We start from the raw sequence: 20,622 nt of genomic DNA, 5'->3' as shown, positions 1-20,622 counted from the left end.
ATCTCCACTGAGGCAGCGTGCTAACCATTCAGGCCCCAAACCTTCTGACAGTGGCAAAACCTCCTGCCAAGTGGTGTCATTCAGAAGAACAGAGGGTAAGAGAAAATAAATTGCATGCAGCATTGGTTATTTGAGAGTGCTCCTGTGATCTGTATAAGGCGAGGGGAGACGATGTGCCTCACTTCATGTGAGACTTCTTCGTAGGGGTGGAGGGGCATTTAACTTTTTTTTTTTTTCCTAATCAGTGATTGCTTGGAAAGCACATAGTGTTTAGTAGGCAGACTCTAGTTTCCAGACATATCTCAATCTGTTTCCATCTATCTGGATTTGGAGCAATCTGGACCTCTTCCAACATTCTCTTGGCTCTGTGGCCCATTTATCCTGAGCTGTGTTAATGAACAAGATGTGCTGATTTACACAAGAGACTCACTTCTTCACTGAGGAGGTTCTTACGGCTGACTCGCTATACCTGACCGTGAAGATGATGCTCTCTACTGAATTACATCAGCACAAGGAATTTACAGCAACTGGATGTGGCTGTGAGAAAAAACAAAGCAGACACGGTTTTGCTGGGACAACAGTGGTCGTCAGGTATTCTCAGAGTCAAACACCAAATTTTAGATAACTAATGTCTTTCTAGTTTTGTCATTTGTAAAGGAGTTCTCATTTACTCCTTACCACAACCATATGAGATAAATAGTATCACTGTGCCTGTTTCACAGCTCAGAGCCAGACGGTTAAGTGCCTGTCTTAAGCAGGAGCTTCACTTAAGTCCTGTTTCTATGTCTTAAATTACATTTTACATATATATAGTGGACACTTGAATATGAAGGAATTAAAGTGCTGTGTATATTTTCAATGCTTGAAAAGCTACTGCTAGATATATGGGCTTCCCAAAAGTTACCATCAGAATGATTGTGGAAAAACTGGAAAATTATACATTTATATCTAATGATTGACTACTGAGTTCATTTGCAAGGGGGAAATTTCAAAAATTTCACCTTTGCATATAAACAAACAAAAAAAAAGAGTAGCAAGTTGCCTATCTGTGATTATATTTGCAAAACTGTGTTCTTCTACCATTAGAAAACTTACGTACATATAAAAACACTATCATTTTGAAAGTCATGGTATCTTTTTTAAAAAAGCAAATGTGATTTTTTTAATTAACAAAATTTAATTTTAAAAAATGATTAGATTCCCAGGAAATGTAAATTCTGCCTAGGCAAAGTCAAAGTAGCTAGGAATGTCTGGTAATGAGGCCTGAGCAATAATCTGGCAACAACAAACACAAAACTCTGATCCAAAATAAAGCACAATCTATCACACCCTCCAAACTATGTTCTCTTAACTAATACTATCAGGGATCACAATTAGCCAGATAATTATCATTTCACTATACTAGCCTTGCCCCTGCAGATTCTAGCTTAACCAATACATCACATAGCTGATTCTGAGAACAAGTATATGTAGATGTGTGTTACAATGTGTGATCATAGTGAATGCAATCTGTAATCTTTGGGGCAAATGGTCACAGGCATTACATTGCTTACTACACACCTTTAAAACAATCTGTACTTCAATGCAACATTCTGTTGACAAAAGCAATAAAGAGGACCAATGAAGACTTGTTCCAGCTGAGTACAGAATTGTTCTGATGACCTCGACCAATTTACAAAATATATCGATTCATAAAGTTTAGTTATAGAGCTCAACTGGCATGATCTATTTATTAAAATCATCCTGAAAATACAATCTAAATGTGGGAACATAGGGAATTATCAAAATAAATTAAAGTAGCTATAGATAGATTAATACAATGAAATTGTATTTTTATTTTTTTACTTTTATTTTACTTTAAGTTCTGGGACACAAGTGCAGAATGTACAGGTTTGTTACATAGGTGTACATATGTCATGGTGGTTTGCTGCACCTATCAACCCGTTATATAGGTTTAAGCCCCACATGCATTAGGTATTTGTCCTAATGCTCTCCCTCCCCTCGACCCTCAGCCCACAACTGGCCTGGTGTGTGTTGTTCCCCTCCTTGTGTCCATGTGTTCTCATTGTTCAACACCCACTTATGAGTGAGAACATGTGGTGTTTGGATTCCTGTTCCCGTGTTAGTTTGCTGAGGGTAGCTTCCAGCTTCATCCACTTCCCTGAAAAAGAACATGATCTCATTCCTTTTCATGATTACATAGTGTAACATGGTATATATATACCACGTTTTCTTTATCCAGTGTGTCATTGATGGGCATTTTGGTTGATTCCATGTCTTTGCTATTGTAAATAGTGCTGCAATGAACATACATGTGCATGTTTCTTTATAGTAGAATGATTTATATTTCTTTGGGTATATACCCGGTAATGGGATTGCTGGGTCAAATGGTATTTCTGGTTCTAGATCCTTGAGGAATCACCACACTGTCTTCCACAGTGGTTGAACTAATTTACATTCCCACCAGTGTAAAAGTGTCCCTATTTCTCTATAGACTCGCCAGCATCTATTGTTTCTTGACTTTTTAATAATCGTCATTCTGATTGGCATGAGATAGTATCTAATAATGGTTTTGATTTGAATTTCTCTAATGATAAGTGATGTCGAGCTTTTATTCATATTTTCTGGCCACATAAATGTCTTCTGAGAAGTGTCTGGTCTGATCATATCCTTTGACCACTTTTTGATGGGGTTGTCTTTTTCTTGTAAATTTATTTAAGTTCCTTGTAATTCTGGATATTAGACCATTGTCAGATGGGTATATTGCAAAAATTTTCTCCCACTCTGAAGGGTGCCTATTCACTCTGATGATAGTTTCTGTTTCTGTGTAGAAGCTCTTTAGTTTAATTAGATACCATTTGTCCATTTCAGCTTTGCTGCAATTGATTTTGGCGTTTTCATCATGAAGTTTTTGCATATGCCTATGTCCTGAATGTGTATTGCCTAGGTTTTCTTCTAGGGTTCTTATAATTTTGGGTTTTACATTGAAGTGTTTAATCCATCTTAATTTTTGTATAAGGTGTAAGAAAGGGGTCTAGTTTCAGTTTTCTGCATATGGCTAGCCAGTTTTCCCAGGATCATTTATTAAATAGGGAATCCTCTCCCCATTGCTTCTTTTTGTCAGGTGTGTCAAAGATCAGATGGTTGTAGATGTGTGGTATGGTTTCTGAGGTCTCTGTTCTGTTCCATTGGTCTATATGTCTGTTTTGGTATCAGTACCATGCTGTTTTTGTTAATCTAGCCTTGTTGTATAGTTTGAAGTCAAGTAGCATGATGTCTCCAATTTTGTTCTTTTTGCTTAGGATTATCTTGGCTATACGCACTCTTGTTTGACTCCATATGAAATTTAAAATAGTTTTCTCTAATTCTGTGCAGAAAATCAATGGTAGTTTGATGGGAATAGCATTGATTCTATAAATTACTTTGGGCAGTTGGCCATTTTCATAATATTGATTCTTCCTATCTATGAGGATGGAATGTTTTTCCATTTGTTTGTGCCCTCTCTCATTTCCTTGAGCGGTAGTTTGTAGTTCTCTTTGAAGAAGTCCTTCACATCCCTTGTTAGTTGTATTTTTAGGTATTTTATTCTCTTTTGTAGCAATTGTGAATGAGAGTTCATTCATGATTTGGCTCTCTGCTTGTCTATTGTTGGTGTATAGGAATGCTTGTGATTTTTCCACATTGATTTTGTATCCTGAGACTTTGCTGAAGTTGCTTATCAACTTAAGGAGTTTTGGGGCTCAGACGATGGGGTTTTCTAAATATACAATCATGTCATCTGCAAACAGACAATTTGACTTTCTCTCTTCTTATTTGAATACACTTTATTTATTTCTCTTGTCTGACTGCTCTGGCCAGAACTTCCAGTACTATGTTGTATAGGAGTGGTGAGAGAGGGCATCATTGTCTTGTGCCGATTTTCAAAGGGAATGCTTCCAGCTTTTTCCCACTCAGTATAATATTGACTGTGGGTTTGTCATAAATGCCTCTTACCATTTTGAGATATGTTTTATCAATACCTAGCTTATTGAGAGTTTTTACCATGAAGGGATGTTGAGTTTTATTGAAGGCCTTTTCTGCATCTATTGAGATAATCATGTGGTTTTTGTCATTGGTTCTGTTTATGTGATAGATTACATTTATTGATGTGTGTATGTTGAACCAGTCTTGCAGTCCAGGGATGAAGCTGGCTTGATAGTGGTGGATACATTTTTCAATGTGCTGCTAGCTTTAGTTTGCCAGTATTCTATTGAGGATTTTCTCATTGATGCTCATCAGGAACAATGGCCTGAAATTTTCTTTTTTGTGTTTGTCTCTGCTAGGTTTTGATATCAGGATGATGCTGACCTCATAAAATGAGTTAGGGAGGAGTTCCTCCTTTTCAGTTTTTTGAAATAGTTTCAGAAGGAATGGTACCAACTCCTTTTTGTACCTCTGGTAGAATTCGGCTGTGAATCCATCTGGTCCTGGGCTTTTTTTGGTTGGTCGGCTATTAATTGCTGCCCCAATTTCAGAACTCGTTATTGGTCTATTCAGGGATTCGACTTCTTCCTGGTTTAGTCTTGGGAGGGTATATGTGTCCAGGTATCCATTTCTTCTAGTTTCTAGTTTATTTGCATAGGGGTGTTTTAAGTATTCTCTGATGATAGTTTGTATTTCTGTGGGGTCAGTGGTGATATCCCCTTTATCATTTGTGTCTATTTGATTCTCTTCTCTTTTCTTCTTTATTAGTCTAGCTAGCTGTCTATCTATTTTGTTAATTTTTTCAAAAAAAAAACAGCTCCTGGATTAATTGGATTTTTGAAATTTGTATGTGTGTGTGTCTATCTCCTTCTGTTCTGCTCTGATCTTAATTATTTCTTGTCTTCTGCTAGCTTTTGGATTTTTTTTTTTTCTCTTGCTTCTATAGTTCTTTTCATTGTGATGTTAGGTTGCCAATTTGAGATCATTCTAGCTTTCTGATGTGGGCACTCAGTTCTATAAATTTCCCTCCTAACATTGCTTTAGCTATATCCCAAAGATTCTGGTACATTGTCTCTTTGTTCTCATTGGTTTCAAAGAACTTATTTATTTCTGCCTTAATTTCATTATTTACCCAGGAGTCATTATTTACCCAGGTTGTTCAATTTCCATGTAGTTGTGTGGTTTTGAGTGAATTTCTTAATCCTGAGTTCTAATTTGATGGCACTCTGGTCTCAGAGACAGTTTGTTATGATTTCCGTTCTTTTGCATTTGCTGAGGAGTGTTTTACTTCCAATTATGTGGTCAATTTTAGAATAAGTGCCATGTGGCACTGAGAAGAATGTATATTCTGTTGATTTTGGGGGGAGAGTTCTTTAGATGTCTATTAGGTCCACTTGATCCAGAGCTGAGTTCAAGTCCTGAATCTCCTTCTTGATTTTCTGTCTCGTTGACCTGTCTAATATTGACAGTGGAGTGCTAAAGTCTCCCACTATTATTGTGTGGGAGTCTAAGTCTCTTTATAGGTCTCTAAGAACTTGCTTTATGAATCTGGCTGCTCCTGTATTGTGTGTATATATATTTAGGATAGTTATCTCTTCTTGTTGCATTGATCCCATTACCACTATGCAATGCCCTTCTTTGTCTTTTCTGATCTTTGTTGGTTTAAAGCCTGTTTTGTTAGAGATGAGGATTGCAACGCCTGCTTTTTTTTTTTTTTTTTTTTTTTTTTGCTTTCAGTTTGCTTGGTAAATATTCCTCATGCATTTATTTTGAGCCTATGCGTATCTTTGCATGTGAGATGGGTCTCCTGAATACAGCACACCAATGAGTCTTGACTCTTCATCCAATTTCCAGTCTGGGTCTTCTAATTGGGGCATTTAGCCCATGTATATTTAACATTAATATTGTTATGTGTGAATTTGATCTTGTTATAATGATGCTACCTGGTTATTTTGCACACTAGTTGATGCAGTTTCTTCGTAGTGTCATTGGTCTTTATATTTTGGTGTGTTTTTGCAGTGGCTGGTACTGGTTTTTCCTTTCTATATTTAGTGCTTCTTTCAGGAGCTCTTCCAAAGCAGACCTGGTGGTGATGAAATCCCTCAGCATTTGCTTGTCTGGAGAGGTTTTTATTTCTCCTTCACTTATGAAGCTTAGTTTGGTCAGATGAAATTCTGGGTTAAAAATTCTTTTATTTAAGAATGTTGAATGTTGGCCTCCACTCTCTTCCAGTTTGTAGGGTTTCTGCAGAAAGGTCCACTGTTAGTCTGATGGGTTTCCCTTGTAGGTAACCTGGCCTTTCTTTCTGGCTGCCCTTAACTTTCTTTCCTTCATTTTGACCTTGGAGAATCTGATGATTATGTGTCTTGATGTTGGTCTTCTCATGGAGTATCTTAGTGATGTTCTCTGTATTTCCTGAATTTGAATGTTAATCTGTCTTGCTAGGTTGGGGAAGTTCTCCTGGATAATATCCTGAAGTGTGTTTTTCAACTTGGTTCCATTTTCCCTGTCTCTTTCAGGTACTCCAATCAACCATAGGTTTGGTCTTTTTATGTAGTCCCATATTTCCCTGAGGTTTTGTTTATTCTTTTTTATTTTCTTCTCTAGTCTTTTCTGCATACCTTATTTCAGCAAGATGGTCTTCAAACTCTGATTTCCTGTCTCCTGCGTGGTTGATTTATGATACTTGTGTATGCTTCACAAAGTTCTCATGTTCTTTTTGTCAGCTCCATCAGGTCATTTACGTTCCTCTCTAAACTTGTTATTCTAGTTTGCAGCTCCTGTAGTATTTTATTGAGGTTCTTAACTCCTTTGCATTGGGTTAATACATGCTTCTTTAGCACAGCAGTTTGTTATTAACCAACTTCTGAAGCCTACTTCTGTCACTATGTGCATCTCATCCTCCATCCAGTTCTGTGTTCTTGCTGTGATCATTTGGAGAAAAGGCCCACTGGCCTTTTGGGTTTTTAGCATTTTTCATTGATTTTTTCTCATCTTCATGAGGTTTTCCTAGTATCAGTCTTTGAGGCTGCTGACACTCAGATGGGGTTTTTGTGGGGACTTTTTTTGTTGATGCTGCTATTGTTGCTATTTGTTTGTTTGTTTCTTTGTTTTTTCAATGGTCATGTCCCTATTCTGTAGGGCTGCTGCGATTTGCTGGGGGCTCACTTCAGGCTCTATTTATATGGTTTGCCCCCGCGCCTGGGAGATGAGCCTGGAGAACAGCAAAGATGGGTGCCTGCTACTTCCCCTGGGATCTCTGACCTCAAGGGGCACTGACCTGATGCCAACAGGCACACTCCTGTATAGGGTGTCTGACAACCCCTGTTGAAGGGTCTCACCCAGTTGGGTGACACAGGGAACCAGACCAGTTTAATGAAGCATGTTGACTGTCTCTTGGTGGAGGGTTTGTGCTTTACTGGGGGGAAACCCACTCATCTGGGCTACCTGGATTCCTCACAACTAGCAGGAGGAAAGACTCAATCTTCTGGTCAGCGGAGACTGGCCACCCCTCTCACTAGGGGCTCAGGGCCAGGGAGATCAGAGTTCTGCTCCTGAGTCCCTGGCTGGAGATGATGGAGTTCCTGCAGAGGGCCTCACCCAGTGAGGAGGGATGGGTCAGGGCCATGCCTGGAGAGGCACTCTGGCCACAGTCTGCCACAGCTGGTGTGTTGGGCTTGGGACGAAGCCATCCAGCCTCTCTGGCTCCAGCAGGGGGAAAGTGTGGCCTGAAACTATAGAGATGGCTGCCGCCCTTCGCCGCCCCCGCCCCCGCCCCCGCCCCGCCGCAGTAGCTTAGTGTGTTAGGCAGCTTTAGGTCGCAGTGTTGGCTGCTGCCCCTTTCCAAGGAACTCAGATGGCATAGACAGCAGGCAGCTGCAGCTGTGGTGATGCCGCCCTCCTACCGGGAACTCGGCAGGCTTAAGTAGATTCTAGCTGAATGGCTATTGAAAATCTGACTGGCTCTCTGATTGGGACCCTAGGCTCCAGTGGCGTGGGCTCACAAGTGGGATCTTCCAATCCATGGGTTGCACAGTTTCATGGAAAAAGCATGCTTTCCAAGGCTGAGTAGCACACTCACTCACCACCTCCCTTGGCCGGGGGTATGGGGGGTCCCCTGCCCTGTGTGGCTCTCAGGTGGGCCGCCATACCACACTGCTCTTCCTTCCTCTCTGTGGGTCACCCCAGCCACCTGAACTTGGATTTTTAAAAGGCATGTCTAAAAAAATGCAAGGAAATCCTCATAACCAAACACAAACAAAACACATTATTATAAACCTGGAGGAAGAAAAGAATATAATTAGGATGGTAAAAGCCCCATACTGAGGCTTTGAAGTAAAATGCTAAAAATTGTAAAATGACATCACAGGATATATTGCTTAGGAAAATAAGAGTTTAAAACAGACTTGATTCTAAGGCTGGCTTTGTTGCTTTTTTAACTGTGGACCCTGAAAAATATACCTAATTTCTCTGATTTATAGTTTCTGCTTTTGTAAAATGAGGATAATAATACTTCTCCATCGGGTTTCTGAGAATTGAATAAATTAATGTAAATAAAACACTTAGCTTCATACCTAGCACAGAGTTAGCATACAATGAACATTTGTTTTACTTGATGCTTAGGGAAAGGAAGGCACAGGCTCAGTATTTGAGACATGTGGTACAAAGATAACCAGAGACAGAGAGAAAGCAGGGCTATTCAATTTCCATTTCACTTTCATTCTTTACTAAAGACAGTGATCCTCACATTGGAAAATATGGAACAGACTTGGTTACCAGGGGACTAGAGTATAAATTAGAAGAGGAAATGATAAGAGTAAACTAAATTACTTTACATTACCTTTTAGACTCCAAACACAGATGAAATGCATGCAAGAATAGTAAAAGTATATCCATATGTAATTGTGGAATGGCTACTGGCACATATCTAGACAATATGCAAAGATTTAGAAAAACTGAAAATAATTTTGAAAAACTCTCCAATTTTCAAAAATGAATGGAAGTAGATTCTGGAAATTACAGCATGCTATGCTCTATCAGCCTTTGCCTCCAACTCTTGCTCTGCCTTTTTGTAGTACTCCTATCCACCACAGGTGAGCCCATCAATGAATCCATAGGGGGCAGGCCTTCTTCCAGATCCGATCTTATTGAGACAAAATATATATTCTGCCTGTGAGAATTAGAATTGAATTTTTTATGTAGATACAACTTCTCATAAGTGCTTTCTTCTAAGTGCCCTTGTACCTTCTCCAAATGATATGGTAACTTTATATCCACTTCAGGCAAAATTTGAGAATGCCAACCAAGAAGAGGTAAGAGACCAGACTGTGAATCAGTGCAACAAGGCATTTTGGGGGGTCTTAGAAATTGCCATTCAGGAGACAAAGATTTGATGAAGGGCCAAATTGTGTTCCAAAGAGAGGGAGGGGAGTCAAGATATTTTATTTTAATGCTGACGGTGATTACACAAATTGTTTTGAAAGAACTATCATTGGTTGAGGCAGCCATAATTCACTGGTTGTCACTGTCCCAGAAATTGCAGCACTGGTGAAATTTAGCTGCTTTCCAGGATGTTATGATCATTGCAGTTTGGCAGTTAAAAGATTCAAGGCAAATTCCTGTGTTTTTGGTTTTGTCTTTGTTTTCTTGTGCAAGGTCATGGAGAGAGTCCTACTTAGAATGGCTTCTTAACTCCATTTTGAGCTCTGCAGCATAGGGATGCCATTTTGTAGATCACATTTCATAAGAATAAATGTTTAAGTGGATGTTTTGTGGGTATTTTCCACATAAAATAGTAATTACTAGCAGCTACAATGGCTCCACTGAGAATAAATCATGTCAATTTTATTTCCTTTGCAATGGAATCCCCACATTAGCAAAGAAGAATAACCTAGATGGAATAAATATGGATTTCAGAAAGAAATATGACCAATTTTCCCATGATTCCCTAAGAGATTTGGAGGCTAGATGATAGTAGAATTCAGGGGATTCAGAGCTGTTTCAGCTATGGCCAAACAGTAAATTAATATACTAATATAGGCCTCAAGACAGAGTACTAGTTGAGGCATGTACTTCATCCTACCTTGTTTTCATTTTTATCAGTGATCTATTAAGTCACATAAAGCATTTTCATTAAACAGATAAGACATTTTTATTACATGTATATGTAACTAACTTAAAATTTAGATTCATTTATTGATGATTAATTTTAAAAATTCATATTGGATTGGAAGAGTTGATTGTAGCCAATATGGTGTAACCCAATAGGAATAAATATAAAAAACAAATAATAATTCAAAAATCTACTATAGAATTTCAGAGTAAAAGAAACCTAATGTAAGAGCAGTTCTTGTTTCAAAAAATGCCTAGCATAAGATAATAATGAAATGTAGCTGCAAAAATAGCTAATATTACTCTGGGTTGTAAATAAATATCAATGCCAAAAAAAGAGAAAAGTAAATTTCACACTGTACTATGAATTTTTCCCTCCAAAACCAGATCACTGCATTTTGTCGTGGACTTTACATTTTAAAAAGATACAGACATGCTAAAGTTGTCCATAGGATAGCAACAACAAAAAAAAGAAGTGTCTATAAATTACATTATTTGAGGAATGTTAGAATTAACAAAGACTGGTAAAGTCTACATAGTAGAAACATAAAAGCTATTATCAAATATTTGAAAGAATTAAGAAGAAAGATTAGGAGGTACTGCAGGATAACTCCAAATGTCAGAACTAAGATTAAAACTATAGATAACAGGAAGACAACTTTCAGTTCAGCACAATTTCCAAATAAATAAAATTGTAACTGTAAGGCTAGCTTTTCCCCACTCAGATGTCCCATGCATAGATTGAAATGACCACTAGCACTCATTTGAGCTCTATGGTAGAGGCTGCACCAGGCAACTTCTATAGGTTCTTTCAATCATAAATCCATCAGACCATCAGCATTTCACTTCCAAGAGAGTTTTTTTAGTGCTATTGTTCACAATTTCATATTGTATCAAGCCATATTTTTAAAGTTAGTTTCCTTTTGCTAGTAATCTAAAGCAAAGGTATATGTTTAGAATTAAAGGAGAACTTTTATGGGATTATCAGCAGATTTTTATGAATATTAGCCCACTTTTACAGACACCACAAAGAAAGGAGCAGTTCATCATTCATCAGCTGTGACCTCTGGACTAGTTTCTTTACTTGGAGAAAAATTGAAGTTCCACCCCATCACATTTATACTTGCTTGACTTCACAACTGCAATACGCCCCTCTAGAGAGAAGTTCATTGTTGGTGTCATGAGCATCGATCGATGGAATCTAAGCTGCTCTCACAATGATTACACCATCCCTCACTCCCCTTAAGTTTCATGGCCCAGAGCTTGCCTAGGGCTCACTGCAGGCAGACACATTCTGATCAATGCAACACAAGCATACAGTGTGCGTTCATAGAGCTAAAGGCAGTCAACATCCCAGGGTACTCCAATTGTAGACAGAATTTCAGCTTTATTAGGTAACTGTCAGATTTGGCTTGGTGTCTCTTAAAATTTAAAATTGGGAGAAAAATATAAATGCAGAAAAGCTATAAGTTAACTTAGCTCTCTGTTGTAATAAACATGAACTATGAACATGCATTATGGAAATCAGATGGAGAGCCCAGAGAGTGATAACAGAGTAAGAAATGTGAATGTGGTGAGATCATAAAAAATCATAAGTGTTGGAGATCAGAAAGTGGTTTTCTTTTTAAACAGACTAGTCAAGTTTTTTGCTTAGCATATTTGAGATGCCACACAACCCTCTATTCACCACAATGCACTATGGAGTCAAATGGCACAGTAATGCAAAGAAAGTTAGAAATCTAAGAGACAATATACACAATAGAAAGTAAAGGAAGGAAGTAGTAAGGTGTGGAGGATAAAATCCATATATAATTATTGTCTCTATTGAGAGCCAGATGTGGACATTATTGTCTTAATTTCTCTATGTAATATCTCTGTCTCAGCATACAGGTCCCACTGTGCGTTCATTTCAGTGTATCTTTCTTTAATCTTAAGAGTGTTAGTTTAAAAGCTGTTGGCAAATTTTTTTAGGTAAGAAAATTTGTTGTTTCACAAATAATAGTCTTGAAAGGCTATTTTATATATATATGTGTGTGTATATATATATATATATATGAACAGTTTCTTTGCCATGACCAGATCAGACAGTGAATGAGACAAAATAAAACTCTGCAAGATAAAGAAAAAAGTTATTTGAGTTTCCACGAGGTGCCCTATAAACAGACAGTATGAATAGTCCTGGGAACCTGGAAAAGCAGAGGGGCTAGGAGCCGTAGGGGAGAAGGCCCAGCAAAATGGGAGGAGGCTGTGACATGTGAACAAAATCAGCCAGTGAGAAACACGCAGGTGGTTTGGCCACATTTGAGGACGGAGATAGCTATCAGAATAAATTGTCTGTCTATTGTGCTCTGATGAAATATGCAATCTCCTTCCAGAGTGACCCCTCACCTTCAGTAATAGTCTGTTCACACAATTGTCTTCTGTGAATTTCAAAATGAAAATTAAGGCATAGGAGCCCGATTGCCCATTTGGATCAACTGAGAATAGACAGAAATGGAAAAGAGCGTAGATGAAAAAGACCAATGGAGAATTTGTCAGTTTCAACAAATGGGAATAACAAGCAATTCAGAAGAAATAGATTCCATCTGAGAGTATTTAGAAATATTGATTAGGAAACCATAGATGATGTTGAGGTGAATAAGGGATTGAATCATTTTTATTTAAACACCATCCAACAGAATGACCCAAACACACTAGAGAACTAGGAGACATAGGTGCAGCTGAAATCTGGAGTAAGCACCTAAAAATTTGCTATTAACGTGATTCTTGGTGGTATTAGAGTGGAACAATTATTCTCACTCTGTCTCTTTAAGGTCTGACATGGGGTCGAAGCTGGGATTAGGGCAGGCAGAACGGGAGAGACTCTGGGACTCTGGGTCCCCATGGCTACTTCAACCAAAGCAGGTCCAATTTTGTGTGACTTGCAAACTGAGATTATGCATAATATTTGAATTTAAGTAAGGACCCTTATATTAATATGTAAGTATAAATTAAAATGTTTTAAATGTTTTAATACTATTGCTGAAAATACCTAAGCATTGACTGAATCAGACTAGAAAGTATTTACAGCTTGTGATATGATTTACAATTTTCCAAAGAGAAGCAGAATGGCGGGTAAAAGGGGAATGAGGAGAAGAGGAGAGAGCTCGTGGCCAATCATTAAATTCAGGTTTTATTTAATTAGTTTTTAATTCAAACCAAATCCCACCTTCTTATCCCAATCCCAGAAGTTTTATCTTTAGAAATTCCATCTCCACCTAGTTTCATGACAATTTCTGTAGCATCCAAATGAAAAAAGTTCTATTTTGTTTTCCCATTCATTTCCATAAGAATGAATACAGTACAATTTTGTTGCTGAGACTTGATGACTGTTCACCTCTTCTTTCTGAACACACGTCTACACTACAGCTTCCAGCTTACTTATAAATAGCTATGGTCATGTCACTGAATCCTAATCAACAAAATATGAGTGAATGTAAAGTTCACTAATCCCATGACTGGACCTTTAAAACCATCCATATTCTTCTACCTTCTACCTAGGCGTTAATACCCAGGACAACCTTAGAGTCTGTAAGCTGAAGATAGTAGATCTATTGGCCTGGATCTGTGAATGGATATGTGAAGCAAAATATCTTAACAACCCAGAACTACCCCTAAGTTTTTGAGCTATTAGAATATCATAGTGTTCACTTGTTACAAAAAATGATGTTACCTAAACTAGTAAAAATATATAACCTTCCAGATCTACTTTTTTCTCCTCTTTAGCCATTTAGCAAAACTTCAGAAGTGTTCTATTAACTATATAACTTAATTTTTCATATGAGCTAAAAGAGATGACAATGAAATTGCTATTTATCTATGCCAAACATAGAAACAAAACCTTATTCCATTTAGGGTCCATGGAGAAGCCTATACATTCATCAAAACACATTTTCTGATAAGACTCCTGTATAGCACTAATAGGGTAGTGTGGGAGAGTTGAGAATTACCCACTTCCCAAAAGTTTCTCAGCTATATTTTCTAGCCAATTATTTACTACTCTACTCAAGCAGTTTTAAGAAGGTAGAAGTATGATAAGACCATCCGATAAGCTTTAGTGCTTTATCAGTTGTGAAATACTAAGCAACTAGACAACTGATGGTAAATCACCTCCCGTGTTTTGCTGGTGGAGACACGCCAGAACAAAATCCTACCTTGTATATCTGAAGTGGCTCACAAGTTCCATTTTGGAATTTTTCAGTCGTCATTCCAAATCCCTGCAGCATGCTTATTTGTTCTCAAATATCTCTTTCATCTGCAACAATTCACACTTCTTTAACATGTGAGAACCATTGTACATACTCATGTATTCCAATTTATGTGTTTTTCTTTAGACACATTCAGAATAAACTACCTATGAAATGGTAGGCAATCTTTTGAATTTTTCTTTGATAATAAAAGGAATTTGACTGAAGGGACTAAGTGACACTCTGGGTAACATAAGACACGGCAATTTTTTTTTCTAGAGGACCTATGAGAGAGGAAAGTAGTAAAAAATTAAATACAGCTTGTCCAAAGGAATCTGCTACAATATATTGTAGAATATTTAGAAACCACAAGCATAAAATGCAAAATAATGCTTATACATCAGATTTTAGTGAGATAGTTATTAAAACTCATTTTAATGTCAGAAAAGTTTTATTTCTTTTATTTTCAGGCCTCAAAAATGCAAACAAAAATCAATGGAGATGTGAAATGTTGGAGCCGGTAGATATGGCTGTCAGCTTTGGTTCTATACCACTACTCAATTTACAACATCATTTAAATTTTCCTTTCAAGGAGGGAGGTTAGGGAGAGAAGAAGGGAGGCACTGGACTTGAATTTAATTTCTCCACTTGTCTCAAATGCATAGTGATCACTGAGTAACCTGATCTCTTTCTTAGTTTAATGGAGAAATATATATTATCATTTCTTTTTGTGCAAAACTACAATAAAATGCCATCTAAATGGCATTGCTTTTATAAGGATGAACAGGTAATCTAATGCCAGTTTCGTGTCAAACTGATTGTTCCTTCTCTTTAAAAAAGAAATACACTTAAAATGCATTTAGCTTAGAGGAGTTTAGCAATAATGGTTGCCTAATAAAAAAAATTTCTTAGTGTCTTCAGCAGGCCCTGATAACAAAATGCATCACAGCTGCAAAACAAGTAGCCCAATGAGTATCTTCTGCTGATGGTGATTGATCCAGTCTCATAATGAAGTGAAAGCTTTTTTAGAGCCAAAGCAATTTTTACCCACATCCTTTACCAGGAGAAACCATAATGAATTGTGTTAGTTGCCAGCATTTATTGAAAATTTCATTTTAGGATGTTGGCCAGATGTCATTACATCAGAATTAAGTGCAGACTGAGAGGCTTTCGTTAATGTACAGAATATCTTCCATCACTTTTCTGGAGCTGGTTTAGGTCTGCCTCCAAATATTATGGAGAAATAAAATAGGCTTTAAGCTACAAGTGATTAAGTGCTTTATGCACATCACATCTTGTTTCTTCTCTTATAAGTAAAGTAATTACTTAAATGTAAGTACTTAACTGCAGTTCCAATATACACGGTTAGTCTAATAAGTGAAATAACAATATTTTTAAAACCTTACACTGACCTGGATGTTTCTAAATAATTTTACACACTGTATATCACTTGCAACCTGAAAACTGTTTTAGTAAATTTTTTTTCACATTGTTCTGTGTAACAATGTGAAAAGTGTAAGAATTATTTATCATTCTAAAAAGTAAATGAATACTGAAATCATCAGTACACAGAAAAGCATTTTCATTTAAAAGGTGGTATTTAATGGATTCTCTCACCTAATATATTGAAATTGTGATATATCTTACTTTTACATTAGTTCGTGTCATCAGACATAATCACTTTCCTTGACTTGATGAATCTTATAGAATTACTGTCAAGCTATATTTGGCTGAGAGATCTGTTTATATGAAATTGATTTGTAGTTTGGCAGCTAAATAAAAAGGTAAATCCATCTGCTATCTGTCATCTCACCTTTTTATGAAAGGCTGCAGGATGAAATCTAGAACATACAAAACATTTCTTGGCTGCTTTATTTTCATATATTAAACCAGAGTTTTCAGCATTTTAAATGAAATGTTCTCTCAACTGTACTTATAAAAACCACTCATTCTCATTTCTAACATCAGCATATTTAAGTTGACTATATATTCAGATGCAAAGCAGATCCCTCTTTTTAGATAAGGGTCAGTGTATAAGAAACACTATGCATCAGTCCATAGCATGTGAATTTATTTAGCCTGGTTATGTAGAACTCCGATTTTATACAGAGCAGAAAAGAAAGAATGGAGTTTTCATTTGAGGCACACCTAATGGGTTAAGTATTTTTCATCTTCAGTAACAACACCTCAGATTACCATAAATAGTATATTGCAACTAAGAAAGCTTTCAGGTTTAAATATTAGAAGAAATATATTTATCCAAATCAAAAGTGCCGTTTGTTTTGAAGCATGCTATTCTACTTTTTCCTAATACTGGTCATGTGATTTAAATTAAGTTCCTACAGGGTTTGCAAAACTTTTGCCTTTTGTATATTCAAATCATAACAATATATTTTGAATCCAATTACATTTAAAAACTGAGAAATCCAGAAAAGTAAAAAACACCATATATATGTGTACATGTATTTGTGTATGTGGTATTATTTGCGATGAGGTTGGTAGTTAAAAAGTTTTCTGTAACTGGTGTATTTATGCGAGCTTATGTCTGCAAAATGAATTCTAAATTATCATAAATTCAATTAATTCATTAATTAATTTGCTTATTGATTCTCCTATTCTGCTGGTACAAATATTTTTAGAACTATTACATTGGGATAAAGTAATTTATAATTGATTGTATGTGTGTGTGTGTGTGTGTGTGTGTGTATTGGTACCTGGATCCATGAATATCTGTGTCTTATCCTATACAAACCAGGGCTCTTTAAATTGTCACATTTGAAAAAAAGTAAGTTTAACAGAGGTATTCCACTTAGTGCTCCCATTCAACATCAACCCGTGACCACCCGTGACCACTAAAAATGTTAAGATTTACAGTAGGATCTTACAGCCCAGAGCATGTTTTGGGAAATATGCCTCTCTGCTTTGAATAAGATATTTACTGGTACTATGACTTGAGGGTATAGCTATTTGGAATTTTCTGCAGGATGTTTCTGCCAGGAAAAGGACAGAAGACACTAAAGTGAATAGTGATCTTGCCATAAAATGTGAGTCTGTCCCCCAAATAGTAAACTCCTGGATTTAATACTGTATAAGACACTTTTTCATACATCAAACAACTCTCTTTATGTGGCTTTGCCTAGGAACTGAAACACTGAAAGAAATTAATTTCCCCCAATACGCATGCATGTGCATGCACACAAACACGCGCGTGCACACACACAACCCTAAAAGTAGTGCCTGCTCTGATGAGTGAACTCAGAAATCCACAGATACATGCACAGTAGACAAATATTTTTTACAATGCCTCATTATAAGTTTAAAGAGTGCTGTAGCATCCCTGTACAATTTGGGCAAGTGTTTCTCTGCCTGTGGATTGTATTTTTAATAGCAACCAGTGCAGTCTACTTGTCTATTCTGAAAGTTCATTACCATTCTTTTACCTTCCCTATTTAGAGTATCGTATTTCTTGTATTTTTAATTTTGGTATTTCTTAGCACCTATAAAGGGTAGCAGGTGGCCTCTTTTGGAGCCTGAATTCTATTCATGTGCCAAGTAAATTCAGAGAGCTGTCTTGTCTCTTCTGTAGCCCCTTTCTAGAGGGAGCTGATTTCAGTGGTGGGAGATTATTTGATGTTTCTTCTTGTTTGGTCCCTAGTGATTCCATTGAACCTACGTCTGAGACTGTGGGTCTCGAAATAAAAATCCTGTTTATGGAGAAATGTTCGAGATGGTTATTTCATCACCTTTTTTATTAATTGTTATAATTAATATTAATTTATAACAATGTTAGTACCTAATTCATCAGCTAAATTCATAGGTCATCGTGCCAGCAAAGTTACTGCTAGTTCATACAAGAATGTTGTACAAAAAAAAAAAAAAAAGGCTACCCCTGTTATGAAAACATATCTCCACCATGACTTCCATAGTAGATAGCATTTTCACATAGGTTAAAAGGAGTGTCTTTTATCAAGGTGGAGGCAGCCTTGAGCTCAGAAAACTGAGAGTGGACTGCAAAGCGCCTATCAACTCAGGGAGATGCTCCTGTGCGGCACACAACCTGCACAACTGTATGCCTTGGCCGGTGATCCTAAACTAAAAACTAAATGCTACAACAAAAGCAGGTTTGCTTTCACAGAGAAAAAGAAACTCGGTCAGAGGCCGCTTTGCTGACCAGAATGAGCTGCTTTGGAAGGGTTTACAATTAGTTATGTAAAAGACCAGGTGATGAAGGATTATACATGCATGCATATATAATGGAGGTATGTACGTGTGTATGCATATATACAAATATATAACAAGGTTAGATGGTATGCAGAGATATAGATATAATGGGGAAGTTCAATATATATCAGTCACGGAGAAGATCAGGGAAGAGATTTGTTCAGTGAGGATTAACATGTATGTGTATATGTGGGCATATATATATCTCTCTCTTTATGTCATAGATATACGATTTTCCCTATGACTTATATATATATGTGTGTGTGTGTGTGTGTGTGCGTGTATGTGTGTGTATACATATGTGTGTGTAGGTGTATATATTATACATACATACATACATACATACATGTTGTTCAAGTTGACCCTTGAACAACATGAGGGGTTAGGGGTGCCAATCCCCTGCACAGTCAAAAATCATAGATAACTTTTCACCCCCTTAAAATTTAACTACTTACTAATAGTCTTCTGTTGACCAGAAGCCTTACTGATAACATAAACTATTCATTAAATAGTGTTGTATGTTGTATGTATTCTATTACTGCATTCTTATAATAAAGTAAGCCAGAGGGAAAACCATGTAGTTAAGAAAATCATAAAAATGAGAAAATGTATCTATTATACTTTAAGTGAAAGTGGATCATTATAAAAGTCTTCATCCTCATCGTCTGTACAATAAGTAAGATGAGAAGGAGGAGGAAGAGGAGGGGTTGGTCTTGCTGTGTCAGCAGTAGCAGAAGTGGAAGAAAATCCATGTATGTAAATGAACTTATTCAGTTCACTCTCACGCTGTTCAAAAGTCAACTACATGTAGATTGTGTGTGTGTATGTGTGTGTGTATACACACCAGTCATGGGAAAGATCAGTGGAGAAAATGTGGATCAGTATATATATATACACAGTATATCTATAAATACAGTATATATATACTGATCCACACTTATATACTGATATAATTCTCTTGTATGTAATATGTGTATACATATATACTGATGTATACTGATAAACCTATATATGTATATATACTATATATACTGATGCACATTTATATACTGTTACAATTCTCTTGCATGTATATATGTATACATATATACTGATATACCTATGTATGTATATGTCCTATATATACCGATCCACATGTATATACTAATCCACATTCTCTTATATGTATATGCGTGTATACACACATACTGATTTATACTGATATACATATACGTGTATATATATACTGATATATATCAGTATATTTATATGTATATAAATATATGTATATACTGACATGTATAATGCATATGTGTACATATATGCTGGCATATGATGTCATATGTATGTATAGATATACATATGTGTATGTATATACACACATATATACATGTATATATACTTATCTATGTATCTGACATATACACTGATATATGTATTATATACCATATACATATAAGAGAATGTGAGTCAATATATACATATATGTAGATACTGATATGTATACACATATGTATATCTATACTAATAGACATGATACATATACACATATAAATTTCAAGGTATACACACACAGTCTAAAAACTCATTCACTACTAGAAAAAAGGCTCAAATAATATTTTCTGATTCATATCACATGGTATTCTCTTTATATACAAGACATTGTTTCACTAGAGATTTGGTTAAAGAAATTTTCTTTCCTGGGTCTCAAAGAATGAAGAACCAATTAATGACAGAGGCATTTGTCACACTGGTAGCTCTGTAGAATTTCAGGATTATTCAGCCATGTGGAGTGGCATGTGGAAAGGACATTTGCTCTCTGCAATCAATAGCTTTTACATTGAACGTAATATTTCTTTTTGTTTAGAAATATTATGTTGAATATAAAAGCTATTGATTACAGGCAGAAATATACTTACCAATTACTGCCTTAAAGAAGAAGAATACAAAGTGCTCTCCAGCTAAAGTGGCTACAGCTGGTGGCATACAATAACCTGACACACCGGTGTTTCTCAGCTCACATAGCGTATCAGAGAGGTTCCTGATTCTTCTTAAACAAATGCCTGCATGTTTTTTTTTTCTTTCAGGTTAAAATCCATGGTAGAGTTTCAGCAAAAATAAA

The sequence above is a fragment of the Macaca fascicularis genome, chromosome 5 (assembly GCF_037993035.2).
Source record: "Macaca fascicularis isolate 582-1 chromosome 5, T2T-MFA8v1.1".
In the NCBI taxonomy this organism is placed as follows: domain Eukaryota; kingdom Metazoa; phylum Chordata; class Mammalia; order Primates; family Cercopithecidae; genus Macaca; species Macaca fascicularis.
The sequence above is the reverse complement of the archived record's forward strand: the minus strand, read 5'-3'. Positions refer to the sequence as shown.